This window comes from Diabrotica virgifera, chromosome 6, assembly GCF_917563875.1.
Source record: "Diabrotica virgifera virgifera chromosome 6, PGI_DIABVI_V3a".
Classification (NCBI taxonomy): domain Eukaryota; kingdom Metazoa; phylum Arthropoda; class Insecta; order Coleoptera; family Chrysomelidae; genus Diabrotica; species Diabrotica virgifera.
The window spans coordinates 27,728,068-27,748,609 of record NC_065448.1 but is presented as its reverse complement, the minus strand read 5'-3'; the positions used below and the strand labels follow the sequence as shown (position 1 = coordinate 27,748,609).

Here is a 20,542-nt window from a genome sequence, read left to right as displayed (position 1 = left end):
TTAGCAATTAAAAAACAAAGGGGTTTCCGATATTGTATTGCAAAAAACTCTTCGGGATTTCATCAATCAATGTTTAAAGAATATCTACCTACCCTGGCAACATTGAAATTTTTAGTTAAATGTCCGATTTAGGGTTAAAAATGGCAGATTTCACAATTTTCAAAATTTTTAATCGCTTATATAACAAAAACTATTAACCTAAGAGAAAAATCACTAAAGACCTCTTTGTATTTGGAATTATTCAAAAAAAATTTGTTCAATGCAAAAAAAAATAATTTTAGGAAAAACCCCTAATCTTTCCCCTCGCCTGGCAAGGTCTTATGCTGTTCAGAATTGCCTGTCATTGTACACGTTTCTTCTAAATGACTTACTCAAACACATACTTAAATTGAAATCTTACAGGGGAAAGTTTTTTTACCCCTAAACTATGGACTTTTCGATTGACCTGGTAGATACACGTGCAGGGCTGATGCCTGCCAGGTCATGGTTTTTAGTCTTGGTGTGCTATGAATTATCACTATACAAATTTCTAGCCTTGCTGGAAGACCGTTAGTCAGAGGGTTCACTAGCTCTTAGACTATAGGATATTACCTCCGAATTCTATCCTACTGCATGTATTTTAATGATATTTTGGGAATAGCCTCTACTTATCTCCTAGTTTAAAGTCTACCCTATGCCGATATGCGCTTTTATCTTGGGGGCGGTTCCCACTCTCACCCTTTCTCGGGGGTGGAAAATGTTTTGGTTAAAATAACCACAAAAGTAGCTAAAGCACCTAATTATAAGCAAAAACTGTTCTATATATATATTTTTTTGAATACTAGATACTTTTCGAGTTAGTCGTGGTTGAAAATTGGCCATTTTCATTGAAACATAACACTGTTTCGAACAGTTTACCGATCTTGAAAATGAGCAATATTATATGTCGATTACGTTCAAACTAAACGAGATATGCTGCGAAAAAATTGATGACAAATGTATTTTAAGAAAAAATCAGAAGTACCTATATTTAACCCTTCATCCACCAAAATTTAAATGCACCGTTTTCCTTCTACAATACCCTTTATTATAGTGTTATTTCTATGTTCAAAAAGTTGGACGGATTTAAAATGAATCGTTTTTGAAAAAAATAAGACCAAAGCATAGAGTGCATTTTTAAATTTTCTTAAAAATCTTCATTTTTCTCCATGTAACTTGAAAATAATAAGAGATGCAGTAATGAAAAACAAAAACAAAATGTTTATCTAAAAAAACCCTACATTTTGTTTGGTATCTGTTTTTCGTATCTCTTATCATTTTCGAGTTACATGGAGATAAAGGAAGATTTTTAATAAAATTTAAAAATGCGCTCTATAATTTGATCTTATTTTTTTTCAAAAACCGTTCATTTTAAACCCGTCCAGATTTTTGAACATAGAAATAACACTATAGTAAAAGGTATTGTAGAAGGAAAACGATGTATTTAAATTCTGGTGGATGAGGGGCTAAAAATACTTCTTATTTCTTAAAATACATTAGTCATCAATTTTTTGCAGCATATTTCGCTTAGTTTGAATGTAACTGACATTTACATTGCTCATTTTGAAGGTCTTTTCAAGTATTACAGAAGGTATTGGTCATTATACACCTAAAATCGACCGTTTTTCTGATATTTCAAGTTGAATACACCGATTTGAGCATGCACCAAAGGAACAAACTCTTTTCACCTACCATAATTCTTTTTATATTATAACTAGAAGATCCCTTTGCTTTTTTATAGGATACAAAAATGTTTTATTATATAGTTTTTTTTAGTTAGATGCACAGTTTTTAAGGTATGTATTCGCAAAAAACGTTCCGGAAAGGTGTAATTTTTCAATGAAAATGGCTAATTTTCAACCACGAATAACTCAAAAAGGATTGAGTTTTAAAAAAAATTATACAGTTTTTGCTCAGAATTAGGTTTTCTAGCCACTTCCACCCCCTTCAAGGGGTGGGAACCGCCCCCACGATAAAAAGCGCCATAGTATATAGGGTAGACTATGTTTCTTGAGCTATTCACTACTTACTATGAAAATATCAAGTAAATCGATGTAGTAGGATGGAATTCGGAGCCAAATACCATCATTGACTGTCCTATATGGAACATAATATTTATTATGTTACACATAGCAAATCCCAGCTGTAAACAGTTTTCTCAACTTAAAATAAGGTTACTAAACAATTGTGTGAATAATTTGGACATATCAACAACTGTTGTAACACTAAAAAAGCGATTTCTCAATAAATTTTTGTGATTGACGGTATACAGGCTACAGGAAAAATTCTTTTATTTCCTTGTGGATTTTGCAAATTGACTGTGATGTAAAATGTAACATATATAAATGAATGGACACTAAATAGAAAAAAAAAAAGAGCGAAACAGCCTCATAAGCAGAATGGGAGAGACCTGTGTGATCAAAATAGCAAGAGATAAAACACCAATCAGCCGAAGTATAACACAACTGTGCAAAAGAAGGAGTGACAATCTTCCATAGAGGTATCAATCCGCCAATGAACAAACAGACTTGCTTATAAAGAGGGAGAAAAAGGAAAGAAATATTGAGAAGAATCAAAAGAAAGGAAGAATAAAAAGAAATCAAAACCAGAAGAATTTATACAAACTAGACTCTTCTGCCCTTGAATGTAGCATTAGGATTGAAAGCAATTATGATGAAATTTTAATGTTTTAGACGTAAAAACTAAAAAACAAGGAAGTTTGATCATTCAGAAAATTGCATATTATCTTCATTATGAAATGTTAAATAATAATTTATAATCAACTACATATTATTTATGCAACTAAATAAATAGGTATAGTCGGTTCGCTAAACTCAGACACAACTGGCTAGTGATTTTAGTAAGTAATTTTGTCAATTTGGTAAAATTGGCAAAAAAAATAATAACTAAATAGTTATTAGTTATTAAATAGTTGAGTCGCTACAAATATCACATTATTACCATGTAAAGCATATTTCTCGATGTTACCAAGTTTATAAGGTTGCTAGTTTCATGTACTAAGCAGAACGCACTGAAGATGATCTGATCTAGATCGAAAACGTTTTGCGAATCCTTTTGGATGACCTTTTAATAGTTTTTTAATAGACTTTTATACCATTGTACAAACGAAGTTTTTACTTCTGTATGATAAATAATTTATTATTAACTACATATTGATGCACCTAAATAAATATGTATGTATAAATGTTCAGGATAAAAAGTGTTCTCCATCCATCCAATGGCACTACAGCCCAAATCGAGCCTTGGCCTCCTTCAATAAGCTTCTCCAATCATTTCGATTTACCGCTGTTCTTTTCCATGAACGCGTTCCCAGGAAGTTCCTGGCATCCTCATCGACTTCGTCTTCCCATCTCTTTTTAGGTCTTCCAACAGGTCTTCTTCCCTGCATTCTTGCATTCAGCAATTTTCTGGGGATTCTATTCTCATGCATGCGGACCACGTGCCCTGCCCAACGTAATCTCTGCAGTTTAGTGTGTTGTGTTAGAGTTGGTTCGCTATATTGCTCATATATTTCTCTATTATACCTAATTCGCCAGTTGTTATTTTCACTTATTGGGCCCAGTATCCTACGTAATACTTTTCTTTCAAACACATCTAATGCATTGGCAGATTTCTGTGTCACCACCCATGTTTCGCAGCCATAACTTACTATGGGCCTGATTATTGTTTTATATACCCGGAGTTTTGTTTTCCGGTGTATATAATGTAATAAATGTTCAGGATAAAAAGTGTTCTACAAAAACCTATTTGATCATATACAGTAGAGCGTCGATTATCCGAACGTTGATCAACCGAACGACCGGTTATCCGAACACCCGACACCCGCGCCCTGCACCTGAGTATCGAACAAGCGTTAGTAATTAACGCTTAAAATATCTTCAATTTCCTTCAATATTGTATCTAAAAAATGTTGTTACAAAGACTGCACTTTTTTGTTTAATTGCTATTTGTCATTATCAAGATATAAATAAATATGTAGGTATAGTCCGTCCGCTATAACTTTTCCCATGCGGTACGATTCATTTTCAATAAAATTAAGTCAAAGCATAAATTGAAACGAACGTCGATGTGTATATACATTTTGTATACTGTATACTATATACCAGGGGTGGCCAAGCCCCTTGATATTCCGAGCCAATTTTCAAAATTTTAAATTTTTCGCGAGCCGCAATTAAACAATTATTTAAAAAGTGTAAAAAAGGTATGTATTTAATTTTTCCTGTCACATTATCTTTTCCATCTTTTTCCAGGACGACCTACTGATCTTCTACGGTCTCTCAAGAAACACTGCCTTTAACACTCTGTCTTCGCCTTATCTTACCACATGACCTGCCCATCTTATCTTAACTTTTATATGTTCGACGATGTTTTCAGTACCATACACAGTCACCAATTCTGCTTTGCTGCGCCTTCTCCACTCTCCTGTCAATTCATCTCTTTGACGGCCAAATATCATTCTAAGAACTTTCGTTTCAAATACGAGCAGCTTATTTATTTCCCGCTGATGTAGAATCCATGTTTAACTTCCATATGTAACAACAGGGCGAATAATTGGCATGTACAGTCTTAATTTAGATTGTATTATTAGAAGCTTAGATCTTAATAATGATGACAGGGAGTTTAAATTTATTCCAAGCAGCTATCCTTGCTGAGACCTCTTTTTATATGTGGTTGTCATCTGTGATTATCGCCCCTAAATATTTAAACTGTTACTACTTCGAAACAAAACAAATTGTAAACATAATGACGGCCAACGTCTGAATACAGACACGGCACCTAAAGAAGAAGACTACTTCGAAGTTGTGGTCATTAATAGTTATGTTGTGCCTAACTCTTGGTCTTGGATTTTTGGTTACTACTTTTTTATAGCATGTATTTCATCCTCTCTTCATTTATTCGAAGGCCCAGACTACCTGTTTCTTCCTCGAGTTGTGAAAACACCTCTCTCTATTTTTGAATCCTAGATTCGCAAATATCCCTGTCAGCTCAGATGATATTTTTTTACTTATTACATATTTTAATTGTCTCCTTGTCTAATTTACGATATTTTGAAATATAAAAATTAAAAGTAATTCGGCCATATTTATTGAGAGCCACAAATGATCCTTCAAAGAGCCACATGCGGCTCGCGAGCCACAGTTTGGCCACCCCTGTACTATATACTACACACATCGGCGTACGTTTTACTTTCTGTTTTGACTTAATTTGATTGAAAATGAATCGCACACCGCATGGGAAAAGTTATAGCGGACGGACTAAATATAAATATGGCTTTTATTCACTTGTGGATAAATATGTTTTTTATTTTTTATTTATTAACGGGATAAACCTAATACATACAAAATACAATAAAGCAGAGCTTTCGTCATAATAATGAAAATATAAAAATTAGATACTCTAGATACACGTAAAACTACAACTATAAAACACAAACATAAAAAATAAAAACGAATATAAATTATTTTCAAATGATGAAAACAACTGAATCAATTACAACAGTTAAATCTATTTAATTTTTTTCTTTTTTAAAATCAAAATTCAAGACGCTCAAGTTCTTGTTTAATAGAGGAAATTGAAGAACCAAACAGATCTATTAGATGACTAAACTTGTTTCCATACAGGGTCAATCTACTAATTGGTGCATATTATTGACCATAATTTGTAGTATGCCGTTGTTCATTGAATATTTGTTGATTTCGTGTCAATCTAGCAGGTAAATTAAAGCACACAAGACTTATCAATTCTTCGGAGTTAATAACACCAGAGATAATTTGCGAAGATAACAAATATCCAACATGACTTTTCTGCGTTCAAGAGTTTGTAAATTTAATTTCATTAATATATTGTCATAAGTATAATTTCTAACTGTTAAACCCATCTTAAAAGCTGCAAAACGTAAAAATTTGTTTTGAACCTTTTCAATATTTAGAATTTGATATGCATAACTAGGTGACCAGACGATAGAACCATATTCAATAATTGATCTCACGATACTGCAATATAAGATTTTTATTGTGTGAATTGACAAATCTTTTGATGAACGTAATACAAAAACCAACATCTTAAATGCCTTCGAAACAGTATGGTCAATGTGAGAGTAAAATGTTAATTTACAATCAAATATTATACCTAAATCCCGAATTTCATTCACACGTGTGACAGGAGTACATATTATTAATAAAATATTGATGGTGAATAGGCGAATGGGATCTAGCAAAAGTTATTAAAAAGCATTTATTAATATTAAGTTCAATATCATTTCTACCACACCACTCATAAAAATCATTTACTTGTGATTGAAGCTGAGAAATGTTATCCTCATTTTTGACAGTCTTATATATTTTAACATCATCAGCAAACATTAAAAAATTAACTTCCTTAAAAATAGAGTGAACATCATTCAAGAACAAATTAAATAGAAGGGGGCCACAGTGGGAACCTTGCGGTACTCCAGATGTAGCTGTAAAAGCATTAGAAAGACAACATCCTATTTTTACACTTAAACTTCGATTAGTCAGGTAACTTTGCATCCAATCAAAGATACTTCCAGAAATACCATATATGCTGTAAGTATCGCAAGTAAGATATTATGATTGACCTTATCGAATGCTTTAGAAAAGTCAGTATAGGTGGAATCTACTTGTAACTTGTTTTCCAAAGCAATAACAATGTCATTCTGATAAAGAAGTAAATTAGTTACTGTAGATCTACCCTGTACAAAACCGTGCTGTTCTTTCACCAGAATACTACTGAATTCACAAGTAAGCTGCTTAGTAACTAAATAATCTAATAATTTTGGAATTGCTGATAAAGTACAAACTGCTCTGTAGTTTTCAACATTTGACTTTGAACCAGATTTAAATATAGGTTTTACGTAACTACGTTTCCAGCAATCAGGGAAAACCCCTTCTTGCAAAGATTTATTAAAGAGTATATACGATGGCTTAGATACAGTACAAATACATTGTTTTAATAGATAGTTAGGAATGTCATCAGGGCCAAAATTTAGTTTAGGAGACAAATTGTGAATACTCTCAAAAATAGTATTAATGTTAAAAGAGCATGAACTCATGTTACCAGCATTTTCAAATTGATATTGTGGGGGGTAGTGTGGTCAGTGACCACCGTAGAAAAAATTTGGCGAATAAATTCACAGCCTCCTCCCCAGGACTACTATGATCATTTCCTAAATATAAATGGCAAGGTACCTCATAATTTTTCTTGCGAGTGTTTATATATTTCCAAAAAGTGCGTGAGTCACTATTAATTCTAAATTCAGAATCTCTAACATATAAATTATAACAATCTTTACTTAGTCTACTACATTCAGATCTTAACTTATAAAAAAATAATAAAATCATCATAATTGTTGAACATCTTATACCTTTTATGATATTTTTTCTTTTCTATTATTAATCGTTTTAACTCTGGGCTAAACCAAACTGGAAATGTACTTGTCTTACATACTTTTTGAGGAACATAAGAATTTATTGCATGATTGATAATATCGTAAAATTTAGACACAGCGTCCTCAATATTCAAAGCCTTTAGTGACTACCAATTTATTTCCGACAAGAAAAAGTTCACATCGATGTAATCACCGTTTTTAAAATCATAATATGACTCTGCGTACTTTAAAGAATCATTGTTATGACTATATATGTATGTAATGTATGACTATATCTTATTTTATTTATTTATATTATTGTTAATTATTTATATGGGAAATAGCCACAATTAAAATGAAAAAAATAATTTTATTAACGTTTCGACGCCCAAATCGGGTGCCGTTGTAAAAATACAAAATACTACTAATGGAAACAAAAATGTTGTTGCTTAGTAAAAAAAAAATTCTTCTAATAATTTATTTAATTTGACTCATTTATATCGACAATTCAGATACATATGATACATTTTAAAGTAGAAGACTTTAAAATGATATTGCCAATATTTATGAGTTGCGTTCCTGGGACGACTTTACTGAAAGATAGTTCATTCGATTACATGAAATCAACCCCAACTCAAGAATATCCGTCACAAAAAAAATCATAGCATGTGATCTGTCTTTAAATAATACATGCAACGGTGACATTAAAATTCTAGTGTTAGAGATCTCATAGTAAATCACGAGGGAAAACCAGGAAAAACCTCGTAATACTATCCCGACATCGTAAGTATTTGGTCTTACATTTAAATTACTCTCAAAATTAATACCAAATTCTGACTTTACTATAATTTTGTTTAAATTATAAATAATATCAATAATATATGGATATATAAGTAATACTAAAATATAAAATATGTACTAACTCGACTATTGACTTATTAATTGTGGTATTTTCTTTCTATTGACTTCCTCTTTCAGTATGGGTATCCACATCCTACTGCATTCCACCGAGGAATTTGCGACACAATTGGTTTCGTTTAGCATAATTAGAGCCGCTTCTTTGATTTTTCTCTTTTTACTATCTGTTTCTTTCAGGACTATACTTGAATCTCTCCACTGAACTCTATGTTCATTATCCCATGCGTGTTGACATATTTGAGATCTATCAAACTCTCTATTTTTAATATAAGATTGATGTTCACTTATTCTAACGTTTAATGGTCTTGATGTTTCACCTATATAAAACTGCTCGCATTCACAAGGTATTTTATAAATACAATTCTTTGTCCTTTCTTGTTCATTGTTAGGTTTAGTCTTAGATAGAATAGATATCAATGTGTTGTTTGTTTTGAATGTTGTTGAAATGTTGAATTTATTTCCTATTGTTTTAAGTTTCTCGGATAGTCCTTTTATCTATGGTATTGATATTTTCCTCGTATTATTTCTTGTGAATGTTGTAGGATCCCGTTCTATGTTGTTCTGTTCCATTCGATCCAATCTTGACAATTCCTTATTTATAAACGATAAAGGATAATCATTTTTTAATAAAACAGATGTTAAGAATTGTTTTTCTTCTAAAAATGAATTTTCGTTAGAACAAGTAATTTTGGCTCTATCATATAAGGATTTTATGATTCCCTTTTTAACGCTGATGTTGTGATTTGATTTGTAATTGAGATATCTGTTGGTATGTGTTGGTTTTCTATACACTTGAGTCTCATATCCAGTATCCTTCTTTGAGACTAAAACATCGAGGAAGGGCAGGGTGTTATTATATTCCTTTTCCATTGTAAATTTTATTGTCTCTTCTTGATCGTTTATAATATTCAGGAATGTATCATGTTATTCAGAATGTTTATAATATTTATAATATATATATACAATAAATAATAAATTTACTATGAGATCTCTAACACTAGAATTTTAATGTCACCGTTGCATGTGGTTGTCTTTTTAAAGACAGATCACATGCTATGATTTTTTTTGTGACGGATATTCTTGAGTTGGGGTTGATTTCATGTAATCGAATGAACTATCTTTCAGTAAAGTCGTCCCAGGAACGCAACTCATAAATATTGGCAATATCATTTTAAAGTCTTCTACTTTAAAATGTATCATATGTATCTGAATTGCCGATATAAATGAGTCAAATTAAATAAATTATTAGAAGAATTTTTTTTTTACTAAGCAACAACATTTTTGTTTCCATTAGTAGTATTTTGTATTTTGTATTTTGACAACGGCACCCGATTTGGGCGTCGAAACGTTAATAAAATTATTTTTTTCATTTTAATTGTGGCTTATTTCCCATATAAATAATTAATCATAAAAATGCCACAAGGAAATAGCTTCAGAACAACATTATATTATTGTGTATCATTTTGTCAATCAAAGATAGAATAAAAATTTTATTTTTTTTAATATAACGCGGGCACATAAATTTGATACACCCTGTATATTGATTTGTAACTATTTATTAGAAGTTAGCTTTTAAGCAGTGGGTTTATCCTTAATGAGTTTTTCCCTGAAGAATTAAAGACATTAGTAAATAAAGTGATATGAATAGACAATTTATTTCGGGATTATAATTTTAAAACGGTTGCTTTGTTACGAGCGAGGCCAAAAGCCACAGGTAATTATTATATTTAGAAAAATAAGGTAGAGAAAGTTGGAATTTTAAGCCTCTTTGTTTAAGCCCCAAGTAAATTTGTAGAATTCCCGAAAAGTAATTATCATGAGTAGAAGTATTTGTTTGGAAGGATGCATGGGTTTTTCGAATGAAAATTTGGAATGGGGATGAGAGAAGGTTGAATGTTCAGATCGTTTGGAAAAGGAGATTAGTATGTGACCGGCATCGCGGAAGAGCAGTCAAAGTTTTCGTGAATAGTTCAGAAGCAAGTACCAGTGGTTGTTAGATAGTGGAGAGTGTAGCTGAAAAGTGGAACGAGAGACAGATCAAATTGAGAAGAAATACCAATACCTCTTTGATTCTGTAAAGTCCAAGGGAGAGAATATTATTGTGAGAAAGAGATGAGAGAATTTTGGAGTTTTGTTAACGAGTACTGGTCAAAAGAGGCCTGGTTCGTGTTTTGGAGAATTAGTTGCTGGTATGCTGCTGGATTGATGCTGAGAACGGAGAGGGCTTTGACGGGTAGCCTAACATAATCAACAAGGAAGAGCTGTTTGGGTCAAGAGGAGACATCATTGTGTGTGAATCAAAAGGTCAGTCAATCATTTATGTGATAAATTTTCTTTATGTTCAGAAGTTAATTTTTTTTTGAGTAAAAGCATATGAGCTAAGATTCCAATATTTCAAAAATAATAGGAAGTATAAGTAGTTTTGCGAATACCTAAATTTGTTTGTTTAGTTTGTTTTATCAATGTTATCAAGAACAAACCGATAAATATTTGTTTGTAAGAGTTTCATTGGGACAGTTATGCCCACAGGATTTAATTGATAAATTTTCAGAGTATTGCTTTTGATAATAAAAGATATTTGTATGTGCTTATTTATGGTATTTCTATTTATTTCCTTTTCCTATTTTATCCCGATAAGGATCAACTAAGAAATACTGAAACCACGAGAAAGGATAAATATAACCTTAGATAATTTAGTTATTTTTTTTTATGATAAAAAGGCACCCTGAGATTTTTCTTAAATTTTATTTATGATTTGCGACAATTGACTAATTAATTAAATAAATACTAATTATTATAAAAGTAAGAGAAAGCAGATCATAACAATATATATCAATATAGTTTGATTATCCGAACAAATCGGTTTTCTGAACACCCATGCCCCCCAATTAGTTCGGATAATCGACGCTCTACTGTAATAAGAAAAGAAAAAATAACTTTTGAAATAAAGGTCGACATAACGAACTTACCAATTAAATTAACACATTTTAAAGTTTATTTGAGTGACACATTTTTTCGACAAACTTTTCTTAATTTTTTGTTATGATGCAAGGGCGGATCCAGGACCGATTTTCGGGAGGGGCCATGAACTTTTTTTGGGGAGAGGTACCGTAGGTACGGGGGGTAATTTTTAAAAATTAGGGTTAAAATGGTGAGTTTTAAGGCACTTTTCACCCACTTTTACCATGTGTGAGAGGTGCCTTAAAATTCACAATTCCTGCCCTAGTACCGATTCCTACACATTTCTTCGGATCCAGTGCAGTTCTTTTAACAAGTTTAATACTATTTTTCCCAATGCTTCTCCGGTCAGGCATTGTTCTTTCCCTCTTTCTTGATTTTCTCTAATTATTTTTAGGTTCTCATAAGCGTCAATGAACTTGACAAAGTCTTCACGAATGTTGTTATTGTGTATGTATCTCAAATTTAGAGAAAGCTGTTCCACATGGGATACGTCGGCGTCGGTCGTTTCGTCAAATATGACACACAGAGTAATGATTTGCACTTTGAACCTGATTCATTATTTGTTCAAATATTTCTTCACCACAACATGTTATTAATTGATTTTGACTGGTTCTACTAATGTATGTTGCTCAGGAAGATGCTGTGGATAGGTGTAATTTAAGAGTCTTATCTCCTGATGCGATTTTAAACCTTAACAATTCCCCTCATTGCTAGGTCCAGCATCTTCGTCCAGAAGCAGAAGGCCATCATCACGATGGTCTCTTAGAGGAATATTTTGTCGACCTAAGATAAGAACACTATAGACCCTACTATTGGTCGTAGTCTTTCTTTATTTTTTTTTTGTATCTGTTTAGACCTCTGAGAGTCTATCTGGTTAATGACTGACTTTTGAAGGGTTGCGATGACTTTGTAGAAAATCCAGCTCAACCTGAACGCACTCCTTGTGGTATGATGTTTTTTCATGGGTTTGTATGGCTCATGAGTCTTTGCTCATGAGTTTGGTGATAGATGTTAAAAGTTTCGTGACAAGGCTTTGGGCTGTCATCCCTTTATTGTGACCATATTTTACATTAGAAAAATAAAACGCAATACTTGTAAAACAATTCCTTTTGACTGTGCGAAAATACTAACCAACTCCTTTGTTCTAAGTGCTAGTGACCCAAATAACGCTTCATTTCTTTTTTATTCTTTGTGTGTATAGAATATGGAAATTGATACGATTTTGATGGCTGTCAAGGTCGTTCTAACAATTGGCACTTTGTAAAATTATCAACATTTTGATTTATAAAACATTCTATGTCATTCTTGAAGCTTCTGTTACTTCTAGTCCAGAAAACATATATACATAATATATATGTGTTTGAAATTAAAAACATTTGAACTACAAATATTTAAATTTATATATTTTTTAATTTTCGGAGGGGGCCATGGCCCCCTCCCTGGCTCCGCCCTTGTTATGATGTTCAGCAACTTACAGAACCTATAGATATAGGCAGCGGAATAACACAGGAGGACTTATTGAGTCCTATGCTCTTCAATTATATCATGGTTGAAATCATCAAAAGTGCCAACAAAGGAAGAGGAATCAGAATAGGAAACAAAGAAGTAAAAATACTTATCCAAAAATTTAAGATAAGAGCAAAATAATTTATTATGACAATCTCATCTTGAAAAACTAACATAATAGTAATCAGCAAAGAACCAATCAGCTGTAAAATAGAAATTAATGGGATCAGTATTGAACAAGTAATGGAAATAAAATACCTTGGAATTACATTGTCCAGCTACGGAGACCTTGAAAAAGCAGTGAGAGATCAAGTACATAAAGCAAATAGACTGTAATGTAAAATGTAACATATAAAAATCAATGGACCCTAAATAGAAAAAAGAATGGAATCAGAGGTGTAACCAGGATGATCCTAAGGGGTGGGGGGATTACAACTACTTGATGGTCTCTGGGGGGTATGGAATAGTAATGGTGTTATGCGTATAAAGCTCAAAGTACATCCAAATGGGGGGTCCCCAAAACCCCCCTGATTACGCCTATGAATGGAATAGCACATAAGCAGAATGACAACCTTCCATAGAGGTGTCAATCTGCCAATGAACAAGCAGAATTGCTTATAAAGAGGGAGAAAAAGAAGAAAAAGGTAGAAGAATCCAAAGAAAGGAAGAATAAAAAGAAATAAAAACCAGATGAATTTATACAAACTAGACTATTCTGCCCATGACTGTAGCATTAAGATTGAAAGCAATTTTTTAGATGTAAAATTTTAAAAACTAAAAGATAAATAATAAGTTTTATCATTCAGAAAATTGCATCTTATATTCATTATGAAATGTCAAATAATTTATAATCAACTACATATATGTATTTATGCACCTAAATAGATATCTATAGAAATGTTAAAAATGTTCAGGCTAAAAACCGTTCTACAAAAACCTATTTAATCATATACCTACAGTGCTTTTCAGATAAAACTATCCACCTAAATAACTTTTGAATCATTGATTTTTAGAAAAGCGCAAAAACATGTCAAATAATATTTGAAGTGGGAGACATTATGCCATATTTAAGCTTGCCGGGAAAGGCACCCTCTCACCCCAGTATCATCCCTTGATTTTTTTAAACAGCTTCCACCTTTTTTATTTGATATTTGGATTCTCCTCTTTGTGCAGATTTCAAAAATGCATAACACATGATGTTTAAAGTGATTAGTTTATGAGAAAAATAAATATCTACAAAAGCAAGAAATCTGGATTGAAAAAAAAAATAGTTTTTTTATAATTTTATTACAAACATTTAGAATGAACATTTCACTACCAAAAATTTTAACAATAATTATTCAAAAATACTTTTGTTAACATTTTGAATAAATTATTGGTAAAGTTTTTGGTAGTTTTTTTTTTCAATTCAGTTTTCTTGCTTTTGTATTTATTTTTCTCATAAACTAATCACTTTAAGCATCAAGTGTTCCTTATACATTTTTGAAATCAGTACAAAGAGGGGAATCCAAATATCAAATAACAAAGGTGGAAGTAATTTAAAAAAAAATAAGAAATGAGTCTAGGGGTAAGAGAGGCCTTTCCCAGAAAGCTTAAATATGGCATGTTTCCCCCTTCAAATATTATTTGACATGCTTTTGCACTTTTTCTAAAAATCAATATTTCAAAAGTTTTTTAAGGTGGATAGTTTTATCTGAAAATCACTGTATAAACAAACAGACACAGAAAAAAGGAATGTAATAGCCACATACTCAGAATGGGAGAGACACATGTGTGATCAAAATAGCAAGAGATAAATCACCAACCAGCAGAAGTATAAGACAACTGTGCAAAAGGAGTGGCAACCTTCCATAGAGGTATCAATCTGCCAATGAACAAACAGAATTGCTTATAAAGAGGGAGAAAAAGAAGAAATAGTGAGAAGAATCGACAGAAAGGAACAATAAAAAGAAATGAAAACCAGAAGAATTTACACAAACTAGACTCTTCTGCCTTTGAATGTAGCATTAAGATTGAAAGCAATTATTATGAAATTTTAAAAACAAGTAGGTTTCATCATTCAGAAAATTGCATATTATCTACATTATGAAATGTTAAATAATTAATAATCAACTACATTTATTTATGCACCTAAATAAATATGTATGTATAAATGTTTAAGATAAAAAGTGTTCTACAAAAACCTATTTTCAATTTTCAATTTCAATTCAATTTCAATTTATTAGCCAAAATTTACATTTTTAAGTACATATAATATAATATACAGAGAGACACCTAGATGTGAAAACATCTGTGTGTGTCTATAGAAAAATCCTAAATAAATATAGATTACTTATAAACAAACGTAACAAAAAAAAAACACATTCGAGAAATCAAAATTATTTGGAATTTAAACTTAAAACTAAGTAAACAGCATATCTATATAATATAATAATATGTAAAAAATCCAACTTATAGGTATTAAGAATTCCAAAATCAAAAAAAGAACATTTTTTTCAGGATTTATAATTCAATTTATAATTCAATATTTAATCATATAATAATAATTATAATTCTAAATATTAAAAAAAAGGATCTACAATTTCAATGTCTTTTTACTACAGATACTACCATCCTTCCAAGTAGTAGTGTATTATTAATAATAATGTATAAGTAACGTTTAGGTTGCTAATTGTTATACATAATTCAAGGACAACAAAAACATAACAGTTTTTATCAATATTCATGCAAAATGCTGAAAATGTCTTTGTTAAGATACAGTTAATGGCAAATGCAGATACTAATTTCCTAACGAAATATTAAGAAAATTGAGATCTTGTATTTTTTCAGATAAATGATTAGACTTATGAGATAATAAATTCTGTCGAAACTGTTGCTAAATTTTATTTTCTTAACTAATTTAATTTTCTTAGATATAGGCAACGGAATAACACAGGGGGACTCATTGAGTCCTATGCTCTTCAATTATATCATGGATGAAATCATCGAAAGTGCCAACAAAGGAAGAGCACACAGAATAGGAAACAAAGAAGGAAAAATACTTTGTTACACAGATGACACAATATTGATAGCTGAGATGAAGATAATCTGCAAAGACTTATCGAAAGATTTAACACAAGAGCAAAATAATTGAGGCGCTCAGAGCAACAGTGGCCTAACTATAAAAATGAAGTTTTGAGATAAATGCAATCTTTGCATTCGTATTTCCATTGTGCTTATGGGATATCGCTACAAATTATGTAGCGCCATTTAGACAAATATATAGGTAGGTTGTGTAGACCCTTGTTAATCCAATGATTTAATGTTGTCATCTTGGAAAACTAAAACAATAGTGATCAGCAAAGAACCAATTATCAGATGTAAAATAGAAATTAATGGCCTTAGTATTGAGCAAGAAATGTAAATAAAATACCTTGGAATTACACTGTCCAGCTATAAAGACCTTCACAAAGTGAGAGATCAAGTACATAAAGTACATATCCTGTTGTTTTGAAGCTATTTTCTTATGGCATCTTTGCAATTAACTAGTTTTGATGGGAAATAAGCCTCAATTTTACTAAAAAAAGATTTTATTAACGTTTCGATGCCCAAATCGGGTGTCGTTGTCAAAATACAAAAAATATTAATGAATTAAACAAAAATGTTGTTGTGTAGATTAAAATTATACAGGGTAGCGAGAAAGTATGGAAACACGGTAATTTCTCGGAAACCGCTTAAACGATTGTTATAAATTTTGGTAGGTAAGGGTATTCTAATACAGCCGATATTATAGTGGTAATTACATTGTTGTCAAATCTTCCGTTTTTCTGAAAATCAAAATCTAATGAACTTTCTTATTTTAAATAGAACACACTGTATATTTTTTGCGTTTTGAAGTCCTTAAAACATACTGACTATTTTTCATGTTATGTTCCCTATACCTAGATGCTACAATTTAGGAGTTATTGCTACATTTATTAAAAAAAAATTTTTTAACAAATTATACAAATTAATTTTTTTTTTTTTTGGACCGGGTAGATATTATTTTAGGTTCTTTGTGTCATTGGGAACAAAAAAGGTGTTTTGTAATTTTCCTAAAAAGTTAATTGTTTCCGAGTTATAAATAATTTAAAACTGAAAAAAATCGAAAAATGACGATTTTCTGGGTTCAAAAACATAAGTAAAAGATATTATTTTTGAAACTGTGTGTGTTATTTTATCAGATGTCTTTAAGTGATTTGGTCTAATTTTATTATAAAACATTATTTTTTAGTTGTTAATGTAGCCCGATAGCCCGTCCTCTCATATGAACTTTATTAACAATTAAAAAAATAACAATATTTCAGAATAAAGTACAGTAGAACCCCGTAAATCCGAACCCCGCGAATCCGAACTTTCGGCAAATCCGAACCAATGGAAAATAAAAAAAATTTAAAAATTCAAGACAAAAACTTAAAAACATGGACAATGTAGGATTACTAGGACTTTGACATTTAAAATTTCTTAAAAATAAATATTATACTTTAATATATAGGTTTATAAAGGTTAAACACAAACTTACTTTGGTTCTCTCGTAGTCAACTTGAGTCCAAAAATATTGTCCACACTCTTGCGAGAACGTTTGGCTACTCAAAATTACAATGAAAGCTTTGAATTACTAGTTAAGGCTAACTTTCGGATAATCCGAACTTTTCGGAATCCGAACAGGCTGTCCCCCCCAATTAGTTCGGATTTGCGGAGTTCTACTGTATGCCAAAAATTCTTATCGGGATCTGATAGAAAAAGGTTTGAGCGTAAATTAAGGAACTTCTTAATTTTTAAAAATGATTTTTTACTTGTGTTTTTGAACCTTGAAAATTGTCATTTTTCGATTTTTTTCAGTTTTAAGTTGTTTATATCTCGGAAACGATTAACTTTTAAGGAAAATTACAAAAGACCTTTTTTGCTCCCAATGATTCAAAGAACCTAAAATAATCTCTACCTGGGCCGAAAAAATTGATTTTTATAAATTGTTAATTTTTTTTTTTAATAAATGTAGCAATAACTCCGAAATTATGGCATTTAGGTATAGGGAACATAAGATAAAAAATAATCAGTATTTCTTAAGGACTTCAAAACGCAAAAAATATACATGGTGTTCCATTTAAAATAAGAAAGTTCATTAGATTTCCAGAAAAACAAAAGATTTGACAACAATGTAGTTACCACTAAAATATTGGCTGCATTAGGACACACCTACCCACCAAAATTTATAAAAATTGTTAGAGCAGTTTCCGAGAAATCACTGTGTTTCCATGCTTTCTCGCTACCCTGTATTTTAGATTACATAGACTGTAATGTAAAATATAACCTACATATTCAGTACTTTTCAGATGAAACTATCCATCTTAAATAACTTTTGAATCATTGATTTTTACAAAAGCGCAAAAACATGTCAAATAATATTTGAAGGGGGAGACATTATGCCATACTTAAGCTTGCCAGAAAAGTCACCCTCTCACATCTGTATCATCCCTTAATTTTTTTAAATTACTTCCATCTTTTTTTTATTTAATATTTGGATTTTCCTCTTTGTACAGATTTCAAAAATGTATAACACATGATGTTTAAAGTGATTAGTTTTTAAGAAAAATAAATACAAAAGCAAGAAAACTAGATGGAAAAAAATCTTTTTTTTATGATTTTATTACAAACATTTAGAATGAACATTTCACTACAAAATATGTTAACAGTAATTACGCAAAAAGTCTTGTTAACATTTTGAAAAATTATTGGTTAAAGTTTTTGGTAGGGAAATGTTCATTCTAAATGTTTGTAATAAAATTGTAAAGAAACATATTTTTTTCAATCCAGTTTTCTTGCTTTTGTATTTATTTTTCTCATACACTAATCACTTTAAGCATCATGTGTTATACATTTTTGAAACCAGTACAAAAAGAAGAATCCAAATATCAAATAAAAAAGGTGGAAGTAATTTAAAAAATTAAGGGATAATTCTAAGGGTAAGAGAGTGCCTTTCCTGGCAAGCTTATATGGCATAATGTCTCCCCCTTCAAAAATTATTTGAAACGTCTTTGAACTTTTTCTAAAAATCAATGGTTCAAAAGTTATTTAAGGTAGATAGTTTTATCTGAAAAGCAGTGTATAAACAAATGGACACTAAATAGAAAAAAGAAACATAAGCAGAATAGGAGAGACCTGTGTGGTCAAAATAGCAAAAGATAAACCACCAATCAGTAGAAGTATAAGACAACTGTGCAAAAGAAGGACTGACACCCTTCCACAACCTTCCATAGAGGTATCAATCTGCCAATGAACAAACGGAATTGCTTATAAAGAGGGAGAAAAGGAAGAAAGAGTGGGAAGAATCAACAGAAAGGAAGAATAAAAAGAAATGAAAACCAGAAGAATTTATACAAACTAGACCCTTCTGCCTTTGAATGTAGCATTAAGATTAAAAGCAATTATGATGAAATTTTAATTTTTTAGATGTAAAAACTAAAAAACAAGTAGGTTTCATCATTCAGAAAATTGCAAATTATCTTCATAACAAATGTTAAATAATTTATAATCAACTACATATTTATGCACCTAAATAAATATGTATGTATAAATATTCAAGATAAAAAGTGTTCTACAAAAACCTATTTAATCATATTATAATAGTTATAATTTTAAATATTAAAAAAAAGTAACTACAATTTCAATGTCTTTTTACCACGGATATCATCTTTCCAAGTAGTAGTATATTATTAATAATTAATTTATAAGTAACGTGTAGGTTGCTAATTGTTGTACATAATTCTAGGACAACAAAAACATAACAGTTTTTATCAATATTAATGCAAAATGCTGAAAATGTCTTTGTTAAGATAGGGTTAGTGGGAAATGCAGATACTAATTATTTCCTAACAAAATATCAAGAAAATTAAGACCTTGTATTTTCTCAGATTAAAGATTGGACTTATTAGATAATAAATTCTGTCGAAACTGTTGCTAAATTTCATTGTTATAAATCATTTTCAGCAATATACGTTTACGTAAAAATATCTTTTAAAATAGTGATCAAAATATCGAACTTACCAATTAACACATTTTAAAGTTTATTTGAGTGAGACATTTTTTCGACGAACTTTCCTGAATTTTCTGTTATGAAGTTCAGCACTTAGTTAGGATCCCACAGTTTTCAATTCATTACTTCTTGCGTTCCGATTGTCTTTAGAGTAATTTAAAATAGAAGATTATAGAACAGAATGTTGAAATATTGTTTAATAATGAAAAAAATTACCAAAATTAACGAATTTCGAAGAAGCAAACGACGAAGTTTTCATTGCAAGAATGAACGGATAATTATTTTGTCCATCATTGTACACGCATGCGTGGTGGTTTCACGATGTGCGCGTCGATGTTGCCAAGTCTTTGCTAAAAAATCTCGTTTTGTTATTATCATAATGTCCGACATCTTAGAAAATTATTGCAATAACAAAGTAAAACATCATTCAATATTTTATACCTGAAAAATTTCATATTGTATCAATATTTTGTTAATAAAAAGAAGTAGAATTCTTTTTATATTTAGTTACCTAATACATTTTGCAAAAATTAATACCAACTTTATTTGAGATATCTTACTGTGTTCAGTGAGCCAAAAGTTATTGAATAAAAAACAAATTAAAATTAATTTAATAAAATTATAAAATAAATTGGTTGAAAACATATATTTGGAATTATCATCAAATTAAGCTAGAAAAA

At 30.7% G+C, this 20,542-nt stretch overlaps 1 protein-coding gene across 1 annotated transcript in view; it reads right to left on the bottom strand.

The window, feature by feature from the left end:
- LOC126887400 (F-box only protein 28) overlaps window positions 1–20,172 on the bottom strand; it is a 70,417-nt gene extending 50,245 nt beyond the window's left edge. The window contains exon 1 of the mRNA XM_050654907.1: window positions 19,874–20,172. The gene's annotated coding sequence lies outside the window, so the exon portion shown is untranslated. The remainder of the gene's footprint in view (window positions 1–19,873) is intronic.
- Window positions 20,173–20,542: the final 370 nt, after the last annotated feature.